This window comes from Hemicordylus capensis, chromosome 2 (assembly GCF_027244095.1).
Source record: "Hemicordylus capensis ecotype Gifberg chromosome 2, rHemCap1.1.pri, whole genome shotgun sequence".
Lineage (NCBI taxonomy): Eukaryota > Metazoa > Chordata > Lepidosauria > Squamata > Cordylidae > Hemicordylus > Hemicordylus capensis.
Genome location: NC_069658.1, coordinates 234,459,068 through 234,474,182, shown reverse-complemented (window position 1 = coordinate 234,474,182; position 15,115 = coordinate 234,459,068).

Below are 15,115 nucleotides of genomic sequence, written 5' to 3'. Positions count from 1 at the left end.
TTTAAACTTCTGTCTCTTGTTCATGGCACATGCCTAAAAAACCAAGGACTAGGTTCAGACTGTAGACTGAGTGGGAAAGGAAGAGGAAGGTTGGAGCTGCGTCTCATCTTGGCCAGCGTTAAGTGTTTGCTTTGATCCATCCCTCATTCAGAGACATAAGCCTTGTGCCTTGCCAGGGGCTAGAACTAAAGGGATCTCGCCCTGGGGCTTGAAATCTGAGGCTTTAAGAAGGGTCAACTCATGTGCAAAGCTCTGACTGCAGCTATGTAATCTTCTTGCACTAGTGAAATTTTTGTGACTAACAAAAGCACTTTGTTAGTCAATATTTAGGCTGGTGTTTCTTAAGCTCAGTTACTGCCCACCCATGCACCCCCCACACACACCACCTTTCTGACCCATATCAGAGTGGCACCACAGGGCTGAGTTCTTGCAAACATATTTTCAGCTCTGCACTTGCACTGGCACCATTGTAACTGTAATGGGTTGAAGGGAGGGGTGAGTGACAATTCTGGGGAAGGACTTCTCCTTGATTTTCAGCACTGTTAAGAGTGTGTGTTTTGCAGCTGAAATGGCTGCATAGGGCTTTACTGTACCTACATTTATTTTAAAAGGGAACCTGGGTTCAGACCCCTGAAATGTATGGTACAGATAGGCAGTGTACTGCTGTCCCTGTGTTCAGCATAATGTATAAATGCATGCACCTGGGTACAGATCTGTACCTGTAAACACTCTATAGTCATACGAGAGTGGGACATAACATGTGAACAGGACTTGTACATGTGTACAGATCTGTACGTGTGTGCCCTGACTGTACATGTGCTGAACATAATGTGTGCATCGGACTTAAGGCACAATGTAATGGTGACACAATGTAATTTTGCAGGACACCATGTAATTCTGTCAGGGTTCATTTTAGGTTGTCCCAGTATAACTTTAACCAAAAGAACAAACACCATCTGTGCTTATGAATCATGTGTTCCGATCCTGGCTGTTACTAAAGTGTCTTTCCAAGACATCAAGACATGCCAGTGTGCTGTTGCTGAATGCTTTTCTCTTGTTCCTAATTGCTACAATAGAGGTTTGTCTTTTGCAGGAAAAACTATAGTATGCCTTATGATGACCGTAAAGATGAATGAATTTGTTTGGTTGTTTATCTCTCCATCTACTAGCCTCCCTACCTAATAGCTGACAATAATCCTTCATGCAGTGGGGGCTCTAGGATAGCTTATATTACAATAAATGGGTTAGTCTTTCAGTGTAATTTTTTAAAATTTTATTATTTTTATTTAACATATTTTTATACCGCCCAAAACTTGCGTCTCTGGGCGGTTTACAACAAGATTCAAAAAGTAAAACATTAATTAAAAACAAAAACAAAAAATTTAAAAGTAGGAAATCTAAAACACAATTTAAAATTTTAAAACCATATTCTAAAAACAACATTAAAACAATCAAAACAATATCAGTTAAAAGCCTCGGTGAACAGATGCATCTTTAAGGACTTTTAAAAAGTTGTCAGAGATGGGGAGGCTCTCCAGTCCTCGATTCCCGATCCAATTGGGAATTTATATACTTGATTAAACTTCCTTAAGTTTTAAAAGAAAGAAACTGCTATAGTTTAGTGCACCTGCTTTGTATATATACATGTGTATATTCAACACATGTATAATCAGAGTACACACAGAAAATCAGAGTTAAGGACACCTGTAATTTTGTAAGAAACCATGTAATTCTGACAGGGTTCATTTTAGAATAATTTTAACCAAAAGAGCAAACACCATCTGTGCTTATGAATGAACCATGTGATCAGTTCCTGGCTGTGACTAAGATGTCTTTCCTGTGTATCAAGACGTGCCAGTGTACTGTTGCTGAATGTCTTTGTCTTATTCCTAATTCTTACAGTAGAAGTTAGTGTATTCGCCTTTTGCAGGGAAAACTATTATATGCCTTGTAAAGATGAATAGTATACCGTAAAAATGAATGAGTGTGTCTCTGTCCACTGTCTCTACTTACCTACCTACCTGCTAACTGACAATAATCCTGCATGCATGGAAAGACCATATTACTCCTGTGTTGGAAGAGTTACACTAGCTGCCGGTAGGTTTCCAGACAAAATACAAGTGTTGGTTATTACCTATAAAGCCCTAAACAGCTTAAATCCTGGCTATTTAAGAGAACATCTTTTTCACCATGAGACCCATTGCCCATTAAGATCATCTGGAGAGGTTCATATGAGGTTGCCACCAGTTCATCTGGTGGCTACTTGGGGATGGGCCTTTTCCGTTGCTGCCCTGGACTTCAGAATGTGCTGAAATAAGAGACTCCCCATCTCTGGCAACTTTTAAAAAGGCATTGAAGACATTCACCCAGGCTTTTAATTAGATTTATAGTTTTAATACTTTTAATGTTGGGTTTTAAATTATTTTAATGTTTGTTTAAATTATTTTAATTGTAAACCGCCCAGAGACACGAGTTTGGGGAGGTATAGAAATATGTTAAATAAAATAAAATAAAATAAATCTGGTAATGGGGGCTCTCTGATAGTTTATCCTATATAATAAAACGCTAGGGTGCCTGTGTCTGTGTCTCCGGTGGGTGTTCTGCGCATGCGTGGCATGCGCGTGCGCAGAACACGGCAAAAGGGAAGCGGAGCGGGCGGCCGCCGCCATGTTGGGAGCGTCAGGGAGGCGCCCTCCCAACGGCCGCGGCGGGGGGGACTGGGTCCAATGGCAGCAGAGGCCGCAGCGGGACGACTGGGCCCGATGGGGGCGGCGGCGGCGGGGCCCGATGGGGGCGGCGGCGGTTGAGGGGCGACTGGGCCCGATGGCGGTTGCGGCCGCGGTGGGGGGACTGGGCCCGATGGCAGCGGCGGCGGGGTGCAGGGCCTGCTGGCGGCGGCGGCCGCAGCGGGGTGCTGGGCCTGCTGGCGGCGGCGGCCACACTCGGCCCCGCCGGCCATGCAGTGATGGTGGTGCAGTGGGGCGGGGGCGGCCCGGCGTTCTTCTAGCGTCCGTTAATGTAACAGGCCTAATGTGACTAGTGTTACAATAAATGTGTTCATCTTTAAGTATAATGAAGTCAGCTTGGGAGTAGCAAGGCCCATTCACACAACCATATGTTGTTTGAATTGGGGTGGAAGATCTACCTTGGTGCAGACATTGGGCTCTGCAAGCCCTGCACCAGAATAATCAAGGGAGTGGCTGGTTCACCATGACCATATGGGGGTGGATTGGAGGAATGGCACGCTCGCTCCTACCTTGAGCCTCCCAGGGCCAGCAGCTTTCAGAGGCCTCACAAACACTGTAGCAGTGTTCTCTGATAACGAGAACTGGGGCCTCCAGCTATCCCACAATGCATAAGCAGAAGAGAAGCGGCCCATAATACTGCAGCAGCTCTGTTCTGGCTGGCTGCACAAGCCACAGGACTCTACGGTAAACATGGCCACTGGCTGCCTGGGTATGGTTTAAAAAGGTATGACGGCAGAGATGACCAAAACAAAAGGGAGTACCGGCTCCATTTTCGTTCACCTCACTTTTAACCTGGGTACCAGATCAGGGCGGAACTCACTGCATTGCAGGCATGCCGGCTGGGCTGCCTGCCTCCCCTCACTCCAGTCGCAGGCAAGCAGTTGGCTGCCTGTTCTTGCTGCCCTGTATATGCGGCTCCCAGCTATGCCATTTGGCAGGGAATTCCTGCTCCTCCAGTCTTCGAGCAAGACAGAAAAGTTATTGGCTGTCTGCAGCTGGCTGCATGTCTTTTCACTTGTCCTACAGAACACCCGCAGCCTTGCCTTGCCTTGCCTTGCCTTGCCTTGCCTTGCCTGGGTGCTTTCCAGATTAGACCCTACAATGGCTTGTGCAGTCATCATGTGTGCAAGCATGCAGGCATACGCTGCTATGGCTGGGCAGAAGCAGCAGAGGGCTGCTTACAGCCAGGCCTGGCCCTCTCAGCACTTGTGGCATACAGGGGGAGAAGATTGGGTGGGCAGCGGGTGGTTGAAGCACTCATTTGCCAGCCTCACCACAGTTGCACTCGGCCGCCTGCCATAGCACAGACCATCAGCCACCACCTGGGACATTTCAAAGAGGATTTGCGAACCCTAGAGGGGTGTGGGCCCCCCGGACTTCTGCCCAGAGGTCCAGGGGGAAGGGCACCTCTGTTGGTAGTCCAGCAACATCTGCGGAACCAACCTTGGGAACGTCTGGTTTAGAATATGGCATGCAGTTCTCCTTGACTTCCCTCAAAGAGAATGCCAGGGGCTGAGATCCATATTGAGTGCGCATTTAAGAGGTATTTCTCAATCATGGCTCTTGGTGATGGTGGCTGACATCCTGACTAACAAGGCGCCTACGGAAGGATGCCCTCTTAGTGCAAGGACGTTGCTAAATCCACAAAGTCTGGCACTTGCATTCCAGATTAATGGTGCACTACTGCAATCATGCTTGCACTTGTCAAACAGTTGCACAACTTGAAGCACACACCTCACCTACATTAAAGGGAACTTTTCCACAAAAGCACTATCATGCAAGAGAGCAGTTCGGCAACCCCCCATTTCTAGCGCGATGATGCAATCTTCTTGCACTAGTGTAACTTTTCCACTTTGTTACTCACTATTTAGGCTCATGTTGGTTTCTTAAAAATAAAGTTTGGTCTAAGCTTACCATCCCCAGCCCCAATTTGCCAACCCATATCTGTGTCTGACACCACGTGAGTGAGTTATTGTAAACATGTTTTCTTCATATCTGCACCCATGGCTTTGGTCACACAAAGAGCCTTCCAAGTTGTCGAGGAGGCCATACTTTCTTCCCCATATAATTATCAAAATCATAGTCATTTATTCTTCTCCTTTCTGAAGCTCAAGACATCCCCCCCTCCAGAGATCACCCTTTAAACAACTAATATTAACGTCAGGTTTGAGAGCAACATGATGTGATGTCCCTCACCGAACCTGAGGAGGTCAGTGCATAAAAACCTCTGTGCCCCTGAGATCTAAGGCAGGCAGCAAATATGCCAGTGCGAAGTTTAATATCACCCCCTTCAGATCTGAAGCCCTGACTGGGCCCTATAGGTATTCATAAATCCATTGCAGCTTGAGTCTTGCAAGAGGTTTTTGGCTTCTGCTAACCGGCTGGCTGAGGAGCTGAGAGGAGACACCAGGCAGGTGATGGTACAAGGCAGACAGAATGGTCCTCCTGCTGCTGTGGTTCCTGCTTCTATTGCTGCCTGATGCAGCCTATGAGATGCCAAAGGCAAAATGCTCCCTGAATCTGATAAAGGACCCAAATGAGCCATGGAATTATTACAGACCGGGAGACAACCTCATCAGTGGGGTCCTCTCTGCAACTCCTGTTCAGTTTCAACCTATTCTCTTTTACAAATCTCCTTTTCTCATACGTGATCCGTAAGTCATTATCACTATAACGTGGTTTTTTTAGAAACACAATTATTATTATTACTGGTTTTCTTATACAGGGCTACAGAGCACAGAAATGGTGCTTTGTGAGGGACTCATGGTGTCAGAGCAAGTGTTGATAACAAAAAAAAGAACAAAAAAAAAGACCACGATAAAAATCCAAACAAGAAAAAGTCAGTATACAGTATACAGTCAAGTAAAACTACTTTATTACAGTCATAGACCAGCATACAGAAAACAACATTACCAACGTTCTAAACAAATTTTATAAATGATATAACAAAACCTAGCCATTTTATTAATAATACAGTCTTTAACAAGAAAGGTAGTGAGCTTATATATGCCTTTCTTACAGGTCATACTAATAGAGACCATTACGTGATCTTGTTTTACCAGACCATTAAGATTCAATTGTTCTATTTATATGCCACTTTTCAACAACAACAACAACAAAGTTCTGAAGGAAGTTTACAAAGGAAAGAAATAATCTGGATCTTTTACAGACAGGGCTGTTATGCCGAATCTCCTCCGGAAGAGAGTGTGTGCGTTCACACACCACCCAAAGTCCATTGGCGATCTTTGGAAGCACCCCACACACAAATCGGACTTTGTCTTCTGAATTCTAACTAATCTCATGTATTTCCGGGGTTTTAAAATGCTGGTTTTAAGGGAGTTTTTCTGAAAACACCAGAGCAAATAGGGAGAGGCACTAAAGTAGAATCATTATCATGAGGGATGCACTCTTTTAGGAAAGCAGATACAGGCTTTAGAAATCTCCCCACCACCACCACATTGGCTAGAAGGAAAACTCGGAGGCATGCGATGTGAACCTGCACCAAAAAAAACCCTGAGAGCAGAGGGGAGGGGCTGCTTCCCTCAGTGCCACGAGTGTAATTCGAAGTGGCTTCGCAGCATGAAGCCATGTATGTTACACCTCCTGATTTTGATTTTCTTATACCTGTTTCCAGTTATTAACTTTCCCTCTTCTCTCCCTGTCGTTGAAGGGAATTCTAGGTTTGTTGTTAACACAAAAGCCCTATTTAGATATTAACATTGTATATGAATACAAATGTCTCTATGCACGTTTTTGTGCAAATGAAACACGAGTGAATGAAACATAAGACTGTCTACAGACCTACTCAAATGCAGGGTACAGGTAGGAATTGTACTCTCTGTGTTGAACATAATACGTGACTAACTGTAACCCAAACTGTAAAGACAATCACTGCCTTCAGAGGTAATGCCATTGAACTCATGGTTCCATGCCTCCCCCACCCCGGCTCTTCCGTCTGCATTTGGACAAAATGGAGAGCTTCTGTCACACTGAGTTTAATGCACCTGCTTTGTATAGAAGAGCAGGCAGGGCCCTAACTATAATAGGGCAAGGGGAGACAGTTGTCTGGGGGGCCACTACCTTGGGCCCCCCAGAGGCAAGTCACATGACTGACTCCTCCAGGCACGCACCCATCAGGGCTTTCTTCAGTCATATTCATCCTCTTAAACTGATGTAAGTGTTAAGACCTGGAGCTACCAGAACAGCATGTCTTTCTCTAGTACCATTAAATGACTTGGATCGTCCACAATTTACAAAACCTTAAAATAAATAATTTAGGATTATGTTCTATTGTGGCACGTAGGTTACACACACACACACACACATACACACACTGTGCTTTTTGTTACCACTATTCAGCCTCCTTGCTACCACAAGACCAACTTGTGACTAGGGGTGTACATTTTGGAATTTTCTTGTTTCGATTTGTATCCGAATCAAAACATCCCTGTTTTGTTTTGTACCCAAATTTTCTGAATCCGAATCAGCCCTGTTTTGTTTTGTAGCCAAATTTTCCAAATCCGAATCCGAATCGATTTGGATTTTTAAAAAGGGTCCCAGGGCAAAAAGAGTGGGTGGTGGTGGTAGTGTCCAATAGGTGGAAGCTACCACCCAAATTTCAAAGGAATTAGGCAAAGGGCTGATTTTTTGTGAATTTTTTAAGTTTACACATCTTTAAGAATTTTCCCATAGGGAATAATGGGGATTCCAGCAAATGTATCACTTCAAATCAAGGGGAAAGGGATGACCCAGAGCAGAGTGTGGTGGGTGGTAGTGCCCAATGGGGGCAAGGAAACTTCCAGAATTATCTCAAAAGAATTAGAAACATAGGATACTGCCATTTACTGTGTCAGACCATTGGTTTATCTAGCTCAGTATTGTCTTCACAGACTGGCAGCAGCTTCTCCAAGGTTGCAGGCAGGAATCTCTCTCAGCCCTATCTTGGAGAAGCCAGGGAGGGAACTTGAAACCTTCTGCTCTTCCCAGAGCGGCTTCATCCCCTGAGGGGAATATCTTGCAGTGCTCACACATCAAGTCTCCCATTCAGATGCAACCAGAGCAGATCCTGCTTAGCTATGGAGACAAGTCATGCTCAACCACAAGACCAGTTCTCTTCTCCATTGGGCAAAGGGCTGATCTTTTGTGAATTGCTGAAGTTTACGTGTCTTTTAAGATTTATCCCATAGGGAATAATGGAGGTTTCAGCAGCCCCATAATTCCACTTGGAGGGCACTGGGGTTTCCCAGAGCGAGGGGTTGTGTAGTGCACATATGGTGCCAACCACCTCCATACCCACAAGCCCTTGGGGTACTGGGTTTTGTGTTTCTGAGGTGTTCATTGTAGGTTCTCTGGTAGCATATGAGATTTTCAGTGAAAAAACAAGAATCCACTCTCATATGCTACCAGAGAATCTACACTCAGAAAACCACAGAAACAACAGAACCCAGCACCCCATGGGTTAGCAACCCTTCCCCTGGCCAATGTGGGGTCAGTAAAGAGTGGCAAGAAGCAAAAGAGCCAAAGGGGAACAAGGAGGGAATTGTCAGCAGGTCAGTCCATGCTTTAGGTCACCGATCAGAAGGCTGAAGGGTGGGAAATTCAAAGAGATGTCAAACACAAAATGGAGACTGACTCAGAGATCACTACAAAATGGAGGTCCGAAACAACAAAACGTTTTGTAGCCGAAACAGGGACGTTTTGTTTTGTCTACAAAACACCCAAAACAGGCTGTTTTGGGTACAAAACATTTTGTATCCAAAACGTTTCGCACATCCCTACTTGTGACCACAAGACTCATGCTTGCTACCACAAGACCAGCTCTCCTCTCCAAGGAGAGGAGAAAGGAGAAGGAACACTAACCATTGCACTAGTTGATGATTACTTCATGAGCTGAGCTTGGGGGGGGGGGCATTTAAAATCTTGTCTCTGGGTCCCCTCCAACCTTGCTATGTCCCTGAGTGCAGACTATCCTATTAATACATTTTGGAGCAAATAAGGGTTTTCCGCCAAATGTAAGATGACAAAGGGGCTCATATGGAAGTGTGGGGAGGTTATTGCAAATATATATGTCTGTGTTACGTAGCGGGTAGGGCATATGAGTTTAGTTTCCGCAATCTATACATCAGTAAACCTCTTGGACAGTATCAGAATTCATTTCCAGATCTAAAAGTGTTTTGCCATATGATGAGAGAGAGGATGGTTCACTCAAGGAGATAAACGAATTATTTGACACCTCCCCTGTAACCAAAAGCAGGTCTGGCCATGGCCTGTATAGCAGAGTAGGGATGTGCGAACCGGTTTGAATTTGAACCGGTTCAAATTTGAACCAGGGTGGTTCGAAGGTTCAAATTCGAACCAAACCAGCCATCAGGTTCGAGCTGCAGGTTCGAATTCGAACCGAACCAGGGGGTGGTTTGATTTGAACTGGTTCTAACTGGTTCTAACCGGTTTGGACATCATTCCATAGGGAATGATGGACCTCTATAATTCCTGCCCCATAACTGCACTTGGGGGGCACTGGGCTGGCCGGGAGCGAGTGGTAGTGTAGTGCACATAGGGTGCCAACCACCTCCATGGGTTGCTAGCCCATGGCATGCTGGGTTCTGTTGTTTCTGAGGTGTTCTGAGTGTAGATTCTCTGGTAGCATATGAGATTTTCAACAACAAACCATGAATCCACTCTCATATTCTACCAGAGAATCTGAATCTACACTCAAAACATCTCAGAAACAACAGAACACATTACCCCATGGGTTAGCAACTCATGCGGGTGGTTGGCACCCTATGTGCTCTACACCACCACTCACTCTGGGCTACCCTGGTGCCCCCCAAGTGCAGTTATGGGGTAGGAATTATGGAGGTCCATCATTCCCTATGGGGAAGAACTTTAACTCCATTACATCTTTAAAAATCAGCCCTCTGCCCAATTCCTTTGAAATAATTCTGGCAGCTTCCTTACCCCCACTGGGCATTACCACCCACCCTACTCTGCTCTGGGCCATCCCTTTCCCCTCAACATGAAGCTATACTTTTGCGGAAATCTCCATTCTTCCCTCTGGGAAAAACCCTATACTTCAAAAATTCACCAAAATTCAGCCCTTTGCCCAATTCCTCTGAAATTTGGGTGGTAGTTTCCACCCATTGGGCACTACCACCCTCACCCACTAGTTTTTCTCCAGGACCATTTTTTAAAATCCAAAGCATTTCGGATTTGGATTTTGCAATTTCAAATAAAGAACAAAATTGGGGTGTTTCAGATTGGCTGGTTTCAAACAAAGAACAAAATGGGGGTGTTTCAGATTCGGGCCAAAAAAAAAAACAGGGGGGGGGGAACGCACAACCCTAGAAGGCTTGTAGAGTTAAAAAGAAGAAGAATTTGATACGTTGCTTTCAGGGAATGAAAGATGAGTCTATTATTTTGCTGCAGGAGAGGAGAGACAGCTTCCTGGCACATTCTGTCCTTCCTGTTTGCCATTCAGGAGATCAGTCAGAATCCCAGACTCTTACCAAACATTACCCTGGGCTACAGCGTCTATGACAATTATTTTGATGAAAGGATGACCTACCATGCCATGGTAGACCTGTTATCCTCTGGGCAGAAGAATATTCCAAACTACAGTTGTGGAAGATGGAACAGCTTATTGGCTGTTCTTGAAGGGGCTGATTCTGACATCTGTCAGCATATTTCAACTATGTCGGGAATCTACAAAATCCCACAGGTATGAATCAGGAAGACTTGGAGTCAAATTCTACTTGACAATGTGTCCATAAACTAAAAAGGTGAGGCTGAAATGAGGCTGCCTACCAAGCATGGGTTGGAAGCGACAATTTTGCCCCATCCAGCCTTTGATGAAGTGTGAGGCTGGTGGGGGGAAGGAAGGGCAGGGTTTGGGGCCTGACAGACATCTCAGAGTTCTGCTACAACCACAAAGCACCTCCCAGTGGTTGGAGGCTCTCTGCTGTGATAGGAAAACTCCCACCAACAAGACCCAACAGAAGGCATGTCAGTCCTAAACATCTGTGGGACTGAGATGCATGATTGTACAGCCCTAAGAAATAGGTAGCATAAGAACATAAGAAGAGCCTTGCTGCATCAGGCCGAAGGCCTATCTTGTCCAGCATCCTGTTTCACACAGTGGTCCACCAGATGCCACTGGAAGCCATAGGCAGGAGTTAAGGGCATGCCCTCTCTCCTGCTATTACTCCCCTGAAACCGGTACTCAGAGACATCCTGCCTTTGAGGCTGGAGGTGGCCTATAGACCTCCAACTAGTAGCCGATGATAGACCTCTCCTCCATGAAGTTGTCCAAACCCCTCTTAAAGCCATCCAGGTTGTTGGCTATCACCACATCTTGTGGCTGAGAATTCCACAAGTTGATTATGCGTTGTGTGAAAATGTACTTCCGTTTGTTGGTCCTGGATTTACCGGCAATCAATTTCATGGGATGACCCCTGGTTCAAGTGTTATGTGAGAGGGAGAAGAATTTCTCTCTATCCACATTCTACACACCATGCATGATTTTATAGACCTCCATCATGTCTCCCCGCAGTCGTCTTTTTTCTAAACTAAATAGGCCCAGGTGCTGTAGACTTGCCTCATTAAGGAAGGACTCTAGTCCCCTGATAATCTTAGTTGCCCTCTTCTGCAGCTTTCCCAGTTCTACAATGTCCTTTTTTAGATGTGGTGACCAGAATTGTACGCAGTACTCCAGGTGTGGCCGCACCATAGTTTTGTATAAGGACATTATAATATGAGGAATTTTATTTTAAATCCCCTTCCTAATGATCCCTAGCATGGAATTGTCCTTTTTCACATCTGCTGCACAATGAGTCAACACTTTCAACACGCTGTCCACCACGACCCTAAGATCCCTCTCCTGGTCAGTCACCGCATTTGCCACTTCATCGCCAACTGACCCAGTTTGGAGAGATTGGAGAGTTTCACCCAGTTTGGAGAGACTGTGATTAGCACCCTTTTGGAGCTAATCACAATTAGTTTGGATTTCACAACCCAAAAGAGTTTGGTATCATTTGCTAATTTGTCCACCTTGCTGCTTACCCCTGCTTCTAGATCATTGATGAATAAATTAAAAGGCACCGGTCCCAGTACAGATCCCTGGGGGACCCCACTTCTTACTTCCCTCCATTGTGAAAACTCTCCATTTATACCTACCCTCTGTTTCCTGTCTTTCAACCAGTTAGCAATCCACACATGTACTTGGCCCCTTATCCCATGACCGCTAAGTTTCCTCAGGAGTTGTTGATGAGAAACTTTGTCAAAAGCTTTTTGGAAGTCCAGGTATACTATGTCACCTGCATCACCTTGATCCACACACTTGTTAACACTCTCAAAGAACTCCAAAAGGTTTGTGAGTCAAGATTTCCCTTTGCAGAAGCCATGCTGGTTCTCTCCCAGCAGGGCCTGTTCTTCTGTGTTCTTTACAATGTTGTCCTTTTCCATCAATTTGCCTGGAATGGACTTTAAGCTAACCAGCCAGTAAATTCCCAGGATATCCCTGGATCCCTTTTTGAAAATTGGTGTTACATTTGTTACTTCCCAGTCCTCTGGTACAGAGCCCGATTTCAGGGATAAGTTATATATTTTAGCAAGGTGGTCAGCAATTTCACATTTGAGTTCTTTGTGCTACTCTACCTCCAAGGTGCCCCTCCCTGTCCTTTCTATAGAGTTTATATCCAGGGATAACAGTGTCCCACTGGTTCTCACTGTTCCACCATGTTTCTGTTATGCCCACTATATCTATTTCTGCATTAGCAACCAAGCACTCCAGCTCATCCATTTTGGCTCGGAGGCTTCTGGCATTGGCATATAAGCACCTATATGCTGAATCTCTTCCCTGGTGTATGCTATCTTTCTTTTGACTCTCTGACCAGCTGGCACAGGCTTCTGTCTGCTCTTTATGTGGTTCTGCTCTGTCCCCTCCTATTTTATCGGAATCCTTTGTACCCTCGCACTTCAAAGGATGGTGTTTGCTGAACTGGATACTGCCCAGCTCCCATCGGCTCTTAACAACGGAATATCCCTCAAATACGTTAGCAGACACCTAAGCAATCAATATACACTAGCTGGGCCAGGCGCAGAGCATTCTGAACCTCTAGTTCTCCACCTGCCACTGCCGCTTTCTCTCCCCCCGCCCCGCCCAACTGCTGCTGCTGGCCGCCGCCATTTTTTGGCCTGCCCATGAACCACCACCTTCTCCCCCCCCCCCCGCATCATTTTCTTTCCCTTTAGTCCGCCTGCCTAACCGCAGGCCTGTCCGGCGCCACCGCTTTCCTTTTCCCCTGCTGGCAGCTCTCGCGAGAGCTTTCGCAAGAGCTACCACGCAGGGGATTAGTGACGGGTATGGCTTAGATAAATATATAGATAGATATTCCATGTTGATCCAAATACCTGTCAGTTAAAACAACTCTGAAACTGAAAAGCACTTAATTAATCTTTTCTCAGCCAACTTCAGGGCTTTCCCAGGAATGGCCACAATTCCTCAGGTATTTTTTTTCCTCACAACCTCTCATCTGGTCAACTGTGTTCCTAGAAGAAAAACTGGTTCTCTGGCTTAAATCAAACTTGGATTACAATAGATGATAGACCTTAAGCCAGTTCACATTATCGTTAATGGGGTAAGACAAGGGCTCCCAAGCTGTGGTACTCCAGCTGCTGCTGAACTACAACTCCCATCATCCCCAGTTCAGCAACTTCTGGAGTACTACAACTTGGGAACCCCTGGGGTAGGACAGATGTCCTAGCCAGCTTCGGGAGCTGTGTGTGCTCCTGATATTCAGTCCTGTGCTAGTGAAAAACTAGGTAGGAGCAGGGAGTGATCATCTGTGAGAAGGGAACTGGGTAGGGTGGCTTTTCCTCCTGCCACATTCAAGTGCTGGATATAAGTGCTGGGTCGGATGGTACCATAGGTTTCCAGTCCACTTCCGGGCTAGATTCAAGGTGCCGGTCTTGACCTTTAGAGCTCTTCATGGCTTGAGGCTGAGGTGCCTGCGGGACTATATTCCCTCATATGGGCCTTCCAGGATCCTTCGCTTGGCATCTCAGACCCTGCTCATGGCCCCGCCACTAACAGAGATCCAGTTGATGGGGACTAGAGACAGAGCCTTTTCAGTTGTGGCCCCTCGGCTTTGGAATACCCTTCCCAAGGAGCTTCCCCATGCTCCCTCCCTCAGTGTTTTTTAAGAAAACAATTAAAAGCACATCTTTTAAAAGAAGCTTTTAAATGTTTTATCTGCTGCCTATATCTGGTAGGTTATTTAGTTTACATGGTTTTCAGTTTCTAGCTTTATAAATACATTTTAATTGGAAACATTTTTTTAAAATGTCATTTTAGCCTGGTCTTTTAACTAGCCTGGCCTTTTGACTTGTCCCATTCAAATGCAAATCAGACGACAATTCATAATTGCTACCACAAGACCAGTTCTGCTCCCATAGTTGTAGTCCAGCAACATCTGAAGACCCCCAGGTTGGGAACCAGTGATATAGTTTCTCCTGAGCAGCATCCCCTCTAACAAGGATTCTCAGAAGCTGTTGATTACAGCTCCCAGAATCTCCCACACAGACCATTGCAGTGGAAGAGGATGGGTATGTAGTCAACAATGTCTCTGAACCCCTGTTACAGGAAACATTGCTCTTGAAGAGTAGTACTGAGTAACTATATCTGTAGGTCAGCCAATAGTTTTAGTATAAAGAAACAAATAGCTGAGTTTTGCCTTGAAACAAAACAAAGTACTATCTTTTTCCCCTTCCCCACTAGGTCAGTTATGGTTTTGTTTCTCACATTCTTCATGACAAAACTCAGTTTCCCTTTGTCTACCGGATGGTCCCAAAAGAAGAAACCACATACCTAGGGATTGTCAAATTGCTCCAGCATTTCAGATGGACGTGGATTGGCCTCATCATTCCAGAGACTGACAATGGGGAAAGGTTCATGAGGACCTTGACCCCTTTGCTCACCAGTAGTACTATTTGCGTTGCCTTCTCAATAAGCATCCCAGCACTAAGAGAAACAAATATCTTTCTCCCAGATTCAACATTCAACAGGTGGAACGAGGTCAATGTATTCATTTATTATGGGGAGACTTGCTTCTTCTACAGTACAATTTTAATAATGCAAATATTAGTTGATTTGTATGTAACGCCCATTGTGGGCAAAGTTTGGATCACCACAGCGTTGTGGGACCTCACCTTGACCTTATCTTACAAGGTGTTGTCTTCACAGCAGGTCCGTGGGTTTTTTTCCTTCTTAATACAGAGAAAGAGAAAAGCAAACGTTAACAATTCTCAAGTATTTTTCCAGGCTATGAAGGAATTCAGTGAGAAATCGTATGCCTGTTTGTATTCAAAGCCTG